General features: G+C 34.5%; 1 non-coding gene across 1 annotated transcript; it reads right to left on the reverse strand.

The window, feature by feature from the left end:
• Positions 1 to 10,627: 10,627 nt before the first annotated feature.
• LOC112700469 (small nucleolar RNA R71) lies at positions 10,628 to 10,731 on the reverse strand. Its single transcript, XR_003153376.1, has one exon. It is a non-coding gene; the product is annotated as a small nucleolar RNA R71 (small nucleolar RNA).

The following is a 10,731-nucleotide window of genomic DNA, read 5'->3' on the forward strand; positions in this document are numbered from 1 at the left end:
CTTTCAACTCTTCATTCCTCAACGTTGAATGTTGGTTGATCTTTCAATCATGCTTGTTCATTCAAGTTGTTTGTTGGTTTGCCTTTCATGTCGTTTTTTGGTTTGTCATTCATCAAAACCTATGAATACAAACTTCACATACAAGCAACATGATTTACAATTTCCCCCTTTTTGATAATGACAAACCAATTTTGAGGATATGTATTTATAAATGATTTTGAAAGCAACAATAATGCACTTTGTTTTATAGAAAGCTTTGGAGAAGACTTCACAAAAAAATTTTTGCAGGAGTTCCCCCTAAATATGTGCATTTGTTCCCTTAAAGGGCGTTTATCAAAGAAAACGATTTAGATATCAAAGTTTTTGCTTAGCGGAAGTCTTTTTGAAATCATTGTTTCGCAAACTTATTTCTTCTTTTCAAATCCTCAAACTTCTTCTTTTTCAAAAGTTCAAAACTGAAAATATCCTCAAACTTCTCTTCCCCCTTTTGACATTATCAAAAAGAAAGGAGTTTGAAATGTGTCATAGAAGCATGCATAAAACAATGAATTTTTTAAGTTCAATTTCTCTATTAATCTCAAGGATGAGATATTCCCCCTTTCAAAAAGAATTTGATTTTTATATATAACAAGCATGCATAATTCCCCCTAAAGAAGTGAAATATATCAAAGCATGCACATTAACTTAAAATAGGGGTACCAAGCCTATTTTGAGTTATTCACCAAACAAGCATACAAGCATTAATCATTAAACAAAATTATGAAGGAAATATCAAAGTATTTAAACCATAATAGAAATCCTTAGCTTACTAGGAGTTAGTTTAACAATTCAAATAATCAAATAAACATAAAGCAATAAAAAGTGAGTTGTGAGGTTGAAGATGATGAAAAAGTGGGGTTTTGTGGCTCAAAAATGCCAAATTCACGTGTTTTTGTGCAATTTGGTCGTGTTTGCATCGATGCAATAGGCTTTGCATCGATGCACATAGCACGTCGTGTGCTTTGCATCGATGCAAAGCTTGGTTGCATCGATGCAACATGCATCATTTTGCCCAAAGTCACCAAATTTTCATCCTTTGGTGGTTCTTTCTTCAATCCTTTGAGTTCCATCATGTATATACTCACTTAAACCATTATAAACTTCAATTTGTTGATCCTCCATTGTTTATAATCTTCAAATTCTTCAATCTACCTCAAGATTAATCACTCATTCATCAACTCATAAACCTACAAAACAATGGCTAATTGGATATCTCCAATGCTTAAGTTAGTAAGAGATACAAAAATAGCAATATAAATACAATGAATTCAAACAAATCATATTAGATTAGAATCCAAGATACCAAGTTCATTTCGGATGTTAAAAAAACTTTCTTTACATAAAGGTTTAGTGAAGATGTCCGCTAGTTGTTTACTAGTTTCGACAAATTCAATAACCACATCACCCTTTTCAACATGGTCTCTTATGAAGTGATGTCTAATCTCAATATGCTTGGTTCTTGAATGTTGAACCGGATTCTTGGTTAAATTTATTGCACTAGTATTATCACATTTGATAGGAATGTGATCAAGCATGAGTTCATAGTCCATAAGTTGTTGTTTCATCCATAAAATTTGGGCGCAACAACTACCGGCGGCTACATACTCGGCTTCGGCGGTAGACAAGGCTACACTTACTTGTTTCTTACTATGCCATGAAACAAGAGCGTTTCCTAGCAAGTGACAAGTGCCGCTAGTGCTTTTCCTATCCAATTTGCAACCGGCAAAATCGGAATCGGAATAACCAATCAAATCACAAGTGGATCCTTTCGGATACCACAATCCAACATTTAATGTTCCTATGAGATACTTCATAATCCTTTTTACCGCACTTAAGTGAGATTCCTTAGGATTAGCTTGGTATCTCGCACACATGCATACACTAAACATGATATCTGGCCTACTTGCCGTTAGATAAAGTAATGATCCTATCATGCCTCTATACTTCTTTACATCTATGCTTTTACCTTGTTCATCTTTGTCAAGGTAGCAAGTAGTGCTCATTGGTGTGTCCATTGCCTTAGCATTGTCCATTCCAAATCTTTTGAGCAGTTCCTTGCAATATTTGGTTTGGCTAACGAAAGTTCCTTCTTTTCCTTGTTTGATTTGCAGACCAAGGAAGAAGTTGAGTTCGCCCATCATGGACATTTCAAATTCACTTTGCATGAGGTTTGAGAAAAACTTGCAAAGTGATTCGTTAGTTGAACCAAATATTATGTCATCGACATAAACTTGTACCAAAAGGATATTTTTGTTTTCAATCAAGATAAATAAAGTTGTATCAACCTTCCCTCTTCTAAAACCCTTTTCTATTAAAAACTTGCTCAAACGTTCATACCAAGCTCTTGGAGCTTGTTTAAGACCATAAAGAGCTTTCTTGAGTTTAAAAACATGATTAGGATTTTCATAATCCTCAAAACCGGGAGGTTGTTCAACATATACTTCTTCTTTAATGAAACCATTAAGAAAGGCACTCTTAACATCCATTTGATAAAGTTTGAAGTTATAAGAGGATGCAAAAGCAAGTAACATCCTAATTGCTTCTAATCTAGCTACGGGAGCATAAGTTTCGTCATAATCAATGCCTTCCTCTTGATTATAACCTTTAGCTACTAATCTAGCTTTGTTTCTAACAATTGTACCATTTTCATCGAGTTTATTTCTAAAAACCCATTTTGTTCCTACAATTGTTTGATTACTTGGTTTAGGCACCAATTCCCAAACGTCATTTCGTTTGAATTGGTTAAGCTCCTCTTGCATTGCCATAGCCCAATGTTCATCATCAATTGCGGACTCAATGGTAGATGGTTCAATTTGAGAAACAAAAGCACTATATGCAAATAAATTTCTAAAAGTGGATCGAGTTGTTACCCCTTTCGAAATATCACCAATGACATTGTCTAGAGGATGATCCTTTGAAGTACGCCAATCCTTTGGAAGTGCATTTATTTGTGCTTGTGATGGTTCAATTTCTTCAACTTGAACACTATCCTTTGTTGAGCTTGTAGAGGCTTCATTTAAATCTTTTTCTTTGTCTTCACCATTCAAATTTAGTGAATCAAAGTTTTCTACATTTTCATCAAAATCTTTTCTAGCACAACAACGGTTAGTTTCATCAAAGGCGACATGAATACTTTCTTCCATAGTCATGATGCGTTTATTATATACTCTAAAAGCTTTGCTAGTTAAAGAGTAGCCTAAGAAGATTCCTTCATCAGCCTTAGCATCAAATTTGCCTAAGTTATCTTTTCCATTATTTAGAATAAAGCATTTACAACCAAAGACATGAAGGTGGGAAATATTTGGCTTTCTTCCTTTGTACAATTCGTACGGTGTTTTCTTAAGAATAGGTCGAATGATAATCCTATTCATAACATAACACGCGGTACTAACCGCATCCGCCCAAAAGTACTTAGGAATATTAGCCTCATTGAGCATAGTTCTCGCCATTTCTTCTAAATGACGATTTTTCCTTTCAACCACACCATTTTGTTGTGGTGTTCTAGGAGAGGAAAAATTATGCTCAATGCCATTTTCTTCACAAAAAGTTTCAAAAAGATTGTTTTCAAATTCTCCACCATGATCACTTCTAATAGATGATATATGCAAATTCTTTTCATTTTGAATAACTTTGGCTAATCTTTTGAATGCTCGAAATGCATCACTCTTGTTTGCTAGGAACAAGGTCCATGTAAATCGAGAGTAATCATCAACAATAACTAAAGCATAGTAATTGCCACCAAAGCTCATAGTCCTAGAAGGACCAAATAGATCCATGTGCAAAAGTTGTAATGGCCTTGTTGTTGAAACAATGTTTTTGGATTTAAAAGAGGCCTTTACTTGTTTTCCCTTTTGACATGCGTCGCAAAGGACGTCTTTTTCAAAACGTAGCTTTGGTAAGCCAATTACTAACTCTTTAGAGACCAACTTGTTAAGATGGTCCATGTTAGCATGAGCTACTCTACGATGCCATAACCAAGTTTCATCATTTTTACTAACAAGGCATTTCACATCATTTGAGGAAACTTCATTTAGATTAATCATGTATACATTGTCAACACGGTGCCCAATTAGCACAATTTCATTAATGTCTTGCCTTTTTATCAAACAACATTTTGAATCAAAGGTGACTAAGTTTCCTTTGTCACAAAGTTGGCTAACACTAATGAGATTATGTTTGAGACCTTTGACAAGTATAACATTATCTTTGGAGGTAGAAGGATTTTTACCAACTTTTCCAACACCGATTACTTTGCCGGTGTTGTTGTCTCCATAGATCACGTTTCCTCCGTTTGTAGGCTCTATTGCGGTGAACTTTGATTCATCGCCGGTCATGTGTTTGGAGCATCCACTATCAACATACCAATTTGTATCCTTAGCTCCAACACGTACCTACAAAATAATTAAAATTGGGATTTAGGTACCCAAGTGAATTTGGGTCCTTGATGGTTAGTATGAGCATAATGCCCATAAGGTGCCCATCTCGTATCTTGACTACGAAAGTTTATATGTTTAATTCTAGTAAAGCATACGGGTGCTATATGACCTACTTTATTACAATAATGACATATGATATTTGGATTATGCATCCTATGCATGTTTTTAAATGGTTGCCTAGGTTGTTTCCTAAATGCAACATATTTTGATCCATATGCATTGTGATTATAATTTCTAAATGAAGCATGTTGAGGAAGATGTTTGAAGGCTTCATTCCTTTTAGGCATGCTTGCCTTTTGAGCTTGCGGTTGCCTAATAGGAGTTTTAGCATTTTTAAATTTTCCTTTTTCAAAACCTAAACCTTCCTTATTATGAACATGCTTTTGGTTTTTCAACATTTTATCTAGGTTCTTTGAAGATTCATTGAACTTAGCTAAAGTGTTCTTAAGATTTGTAATTTCATTTTCATGCATTTTGCAAGATTTGTATGGATCACTACTTGTGCTACACTTATCTTTTCCAAGATTGATATTCTCGTTTTTCAACATCTCATTTTGTTTTAAAAGATCCATATTCTTTTTCTTTAGCAGAGAATAATCTTGGGTAAGTTTTGTGTACACCTCAAGTAAGGCATCATATTCATCTTGTAAATTAAAAAAAGTGGAGTTGTCATCACTAACCTTTTCTTCGCTTGCCATTAAGCAAAGATTTGCAACCTTGTCGTCATCGGAGTCGGATTCATCCTCGTTCTCCCATGATATGTAGGCTTTCTCCTTCTTCTTAAATTTCTTGTTTTTGTCCTCCTTTTGAAGTTTTGGACAATTGGGTTTGATGTGTCCAACTTCTCCACACTCATAGCATTTTGGTACCTTTGTTTTGCTCTTGAAGTTTTTCTTCATTGCAAACTTATTGAATCTTTTTAATAAGAGTGCAAATTCTTCATCTCCTTCTTCTTCATTATCATCACTCTCTTCTTGCAGTGATGTTGTTTTAAGGGCGAGACTTTTCTTCTTGCTTTCTTCACCTTTTTGTCTATTTAGCATAGTCATTTCATAGGTGAGAAGATTACCTCGTAGTTGATCAAATGTAAGTTGATCATAGAGCCTTCCTTCCACAATGGCGTTCACTTTGGAGTTCCATTTTGGTGTAAGGCTTGTAAGCACCTTGGTCACAATTTGTTTATCATTGTATTTTGTGCCAAGCATGCTTAGATTGTTGAAGATCTTGGAGAGTCTTTCAAGAGCTTCTTCAATGCTCTCTTCATCTTTCATTTTAAAATTTTCCCATTCATGAACCAACATAAATACCTTTGATTCTTTAACGTGGTCGGTTCCTTCGTAAGTGATTTGGAGTTTATCCCAAATCTCTTTAGCGGTTTCACATGTAGAGATCTTCATATAATCATGCTCGTTAAGTGCACAATGAATGAAGTTGATGGCTTTATCATTCATTGCCACTTTCTTCCAATCATCGTCACTATATTCATCTTCTCCTTTCGGTACTTGCTTTGAGACGGAGATTTCTCCTTCTTTAGCGCTTGTTGTCTTTGTTGGAATGTGATTTCCATTCTCAATCACTTTCCAAATTCTCACATCTTGAGAATGGATCCAAATTCTCATCTTATTTTTCCAATAAGAGTAATTTGTTCCGCTAAAAAGAGGAGGTCTAGCGGTTGAGTTACCTTCGCTAGTGTTGTTGTTGTTAAAGCCTGTGCTTGCCATGATCTTTTCCCTTAAACGGTTAAGTCTTTCAAAGGGTTAAGCTCTGATGCCACTTGTAGAACCTATGCACAATTACTCAAGAGGGGGGGGGGGGTGAATTGAGTATTGCAACAACAATGAATCTTTTTGCGAAATTTAAAGACAATATACAAAAGTGTTATTGTACTAGTATTTTTCCAAGAGCTTAACTCAATTGCTAAGCATTTATAAGGAGCTTTTACTTTCCAATAGACACCAACTCAAATAAATTGATCAAGCTTTTCACCAATCGGACTTAAGCTACTCCTTAAGTACTTACGAAGCTACTTTTTGATCACAATTTATTTGCTCAAAGGTAAAAGACAATAATATTGAAGAGATGAGTTTGGAGAGATGCAAACGCTATTTAGAGTGGTTCGGCACAATCCTTGTCCTACGTCCACTTTCTTTCTCAATCGCAATTGAGAAGTTCCACTATTGCCAAGCTTCAAGGTGCTCGCGCAAAACCTTTTACAATCCGAGTCCTTAGTTTCTAACACCTCACGGTATATGATCACCACTCGTATACTAACCCACTCCACTTAGAGATACCTTCTCTAAGATTTGCCTTGAGTACTTAGTATACCTCTTTGGTATCCTCACCGACTATAGTGTTTATAACTCTTGACTCAACCTTGGAGATCACACTCCAATTTACAAGGTGTACAAGAAAACAATTCTCAGAGAATTGTTGAGATGAAATGAGTACTCTCTAGAAGAGTGTATGATTACAAGTTTAGCACTATTGAACCAATTGATATTGCTCTCTCAAATTGTGTATTATAACACCTTAAAAAAGTGTAGAATGAAAGAATATGAACAAGATAGTTTTCAAAAATTCAAGTCTGTGAAATAAGGCTTCAATCCATCTATTTATAGATTCCCCAAACCTTAGAAACGTTGGGGAATTAATGGGATGGAGCCTTTATGTCAAAACTAGCCGTTTTTTATGTTTTTGAATTATTTGCATCGATGCATAACACTTTGCATCGATGCAAATGTGTCTTTGACGCTGAAATTTGAATTTTCAGCTAGGTTGCATCGATGCAAACATCTTTGCATCGATGCAACAAGTCGTTGCATGCTTTGCATCGATGCAAGATGAGTGTGCATCGATGCAAACCTTAAAGAATGGCTTAAAATCACTTCAAAATACTTAGGATTGATCTCAAACTTGTTGGAGTCAATTCCTATGCTTTTGTACCTTTGAAAACAAGTTTTAAACCATTTGGCTAGCATCGAATTGCAAGATGTGCATATGATATGATAATCAAAACATTTTGTGAGTGTGTGTTGAGAGATTTAGCAATTGGTTCTTAACAAGAAGTTACCTAAGTCCTAAGACACTATACTTGTCTTCAAATGTTGTGGACTTGAGTTTTTTTGTTGTTGTTGTTGTGTTGCTTTCAACTCTTCATTCCTCAACGTTGAATGTTGGTTGATCTTTCAATCATGCTTGTTCATTCAAGTTGTTTGTTGGTTTGTCTTTCATGTCGTTTGTTGGTTTGTCATTCATCAAAACCTATGAATACAAACTTCACATACAAGCAACATGATTTACATCCGTGACACTCATCATCATTCTCACCTATGAACGCACATGATTGACAACCATTTCCGTTCTACCTTAGACCAGGCGCATATCTCTTGGATTCCTTAATCAGAATCTTCGTGGTATAAGCTAGAATTGATGGCGGCATTCATGGGAATCCGGAAAGTCTAACCTTGTCTGTGGTATTTCGAGTAGGATTCCGGGATTGAATGACTGTGATGAGCTTCAAACTCCTGAAGGCTGGGCGTTAGTGACAGACGCAAAAGAATCACTGGATTCTACTCCAACTTGATTGAGAACCGACAGATGATTAGCCGTGCTGTGATAGAGCATTTGGACCATTTTCACTGAGAGGATGGGATGTAGCCATTGACAACGGTGATGCCCTACATACAGCTTGCCATGGAAAGGAGTAAGAAGGATTGGATGAAAGCAGCAGGAAAGCAGAGATTCAGAAGGAACACAGCATCTCCATGCACCTATCCGAAATTCCCACAATTGGATTACATGAGTAACTTTATCTTTATTTTCTATTTATTTTGTTAATCATATTTAAACCAATAATCTCTTAAATTAGTTTAATTCGCCTGACTGGGATTTACAAGATGTCCATAGCTTGCTTCATACCAACAATCTCCGTGGGATCGACCCTTACTCACGTAAGGTATTACTTGAACGACCCAGTGCACTTGCTGGTTAGTTGTGCGGAGTTGTGACTAAGTGTAATTCACATATGAGAGCTACTAAATTATTGGAGCCATTGTTGATGATCACAATTCCGTGCACCAAGTTTTTGGCGCCGTTGCCGGGGATTGTTCGAGTTTGGACAACTAACGGTTCATCTTGTTGCTCAGATTAGGTAATTTTCTTTTTATTTTCTTTAAAAAAAAGTTTTCAAAAATCTTTCAAAAATTTTTCTTTATTTTCGTTTTTCTAAAGAATACTTTCGAAATAAAATAATAAAAATACAAAAAAAATCATAAAATAAAAAAAACCAAAAATATTTTGTGTTTCTTGTTTGAGTCTTGAGTCAATTTTTAAGTTTGGTGTCAATTGCATGCTTTAAATTTTTTTCTTGCATTTTTTGAAAATTCATGCATTCATGGTGTTCTTCATGATCTTCAAGTTGTTCTTGACAAGTCTTCTTGTTTGATCTTGATGTTTTCTTGTTTTGTGTTGTTTGTTGTTATTCATATGCATTTTTCGTTTGTTAGAGTCCATGCATTAAAGATTTCTAAGTTTGGTGTCTTGCATGTTTTCTTTGCATCAAAAAATTTTTCAAAATTATGTTCTTGATGTTCATCATGATCTTCAAAGTGTTCTTGGTGTTCATCTTAACATTCATAGTGTTCTTGCATGCATCTTGTGTTTTGTTCCAAAATTTTCATATTTTGGGTCATTTTTGTGTTTTTCTCTCTCATCATTAAAAATTCAAAAATCAAAAAAATATCTTTTCCTTATTTCTTTCCAAAATTTCGAAAATTTGAGTTGACTTAGTCAAAAATTTTTAAAATTAGTTATTTCTTGTAAGTCAAGTCAAATTTTCAATTTTAAAAAATCTTATCTTTTCAAAATCTTTTTCAAAAATCATATCTTTTTCATTTTTTTCTATTTTTCGAAAATTTTGAAAATTATTTTTCAAAATCTCTTTTTCTTAACTTTATTTCATAATTTTCGAAATTATGCTAACAATTAATATGATTGATTCAAAAAATTTGAAGTTTGTTACTTTCTTGTTAAGAAAGGTTCAATCTTTAAATTCTAGAATCTTATCTTTTAATTTCTTGTTAGTCAAGTAATTAATTTTAATTTTAAAAATTAAATCTATCTTATCTTATCTTTTTATCTTATCTTTTTCAAAATTTTATCTTTTTCAAAATTTAATTTAAAAATATCTTATCTAACTTCTTATCTTCTTATCTTTTCAAATTTGATTTTTCAACTAACTATTTGACTTTTTGTTTGTTTCTTATCTTTTTCAAAACCACCTAACTACTTTTCCCTCTCTAATTTTCAAAAATATCTCATCCCTTTTTCAAAAATTCTTTTTAATTAATTAACTATTTTAATTTTAATTCTATCTTATCTTTTATTTTCGAAAATCATTTAACTTCTTTTCAAATTTATTTTCGAAATTTCTTTCCTTCTTCTATTTATTTATTTCTCTACTAACACTTCTCTTCACCTCTCTTCATCTCAAACACTGCCCCTACCTATTCATTCTTCTTCACTCCTATTCCCTTTCTTCTTCTACTAACATAAAGGAATCTCTAGACTGTGACATAGAGGATTCCTCTTTCTTTTCTTGTTCTCTTCTTCCCTTTATGAGCAGGAACAAGAAAAAAGGCATTCTTGTTGAAGCTGATCCTGAACCTGAAAGGACTCTGAAGAGGAAATTAAGAGAAGCTAAATTACAATAATCCAGAGACAACCTTTCTGAAATTTTCGAACAAGAAAAGGAGATGGCAGCCGAACCCAACAACAATAATGCAAGGAGGATGCTTGGTGATTTCACTAAACCAACTTCCAAATTTGATGGAAGAAGCATCTCAATTCCTGCCATTGGAGCAAACAATTTTGAGCTGAAACCTCAATTAGTTGCTCTAATGCAACAGAACTGCAAGTTTCATGGACTTCCATCTGAAGATCCTTACCAGTTTTTAACTGAGTTCTTGCAGATTTGTGATACTGTAAAGACGAATGGAGTAGATCCTGAAGTCTACAGGCTCATGCTTTTCCCCTTTGTTGTAAGAGACAGAGCTAGAACATGGTTGGACTCACAACCTAAAGATAGCCTGGACTCCTGGGATAAGCTGGTCACTGCCTTCTTGGATAAATTCTTTCCTCCTCAAAAGTTGAGCAAGCTTAGAGTGGATGTTCAGACCTTCAAGCAAAAAGATGGTGAATCCCTCTATGAAGCTTGGGAAAGATACAAGCAGATGACCAAAAAGTGTCCTTCTGACAT

This window comes from Arachis hypogaea, chromosome 6, assembly GCF_003086295.3.
Source record: "Arachis hypogaea cultivar Tifrunner chromosome 6, arahy.Tifrunner.gnm2.J5K5, whole genome shotgun sequence".
Classification (NCBI taxonomy): Eukaryota; Viridiplantae; Streptophyta; class Magnoliopsida; order Fabales; family Fabaceae; genus Arachis; species Arachis hypogaea.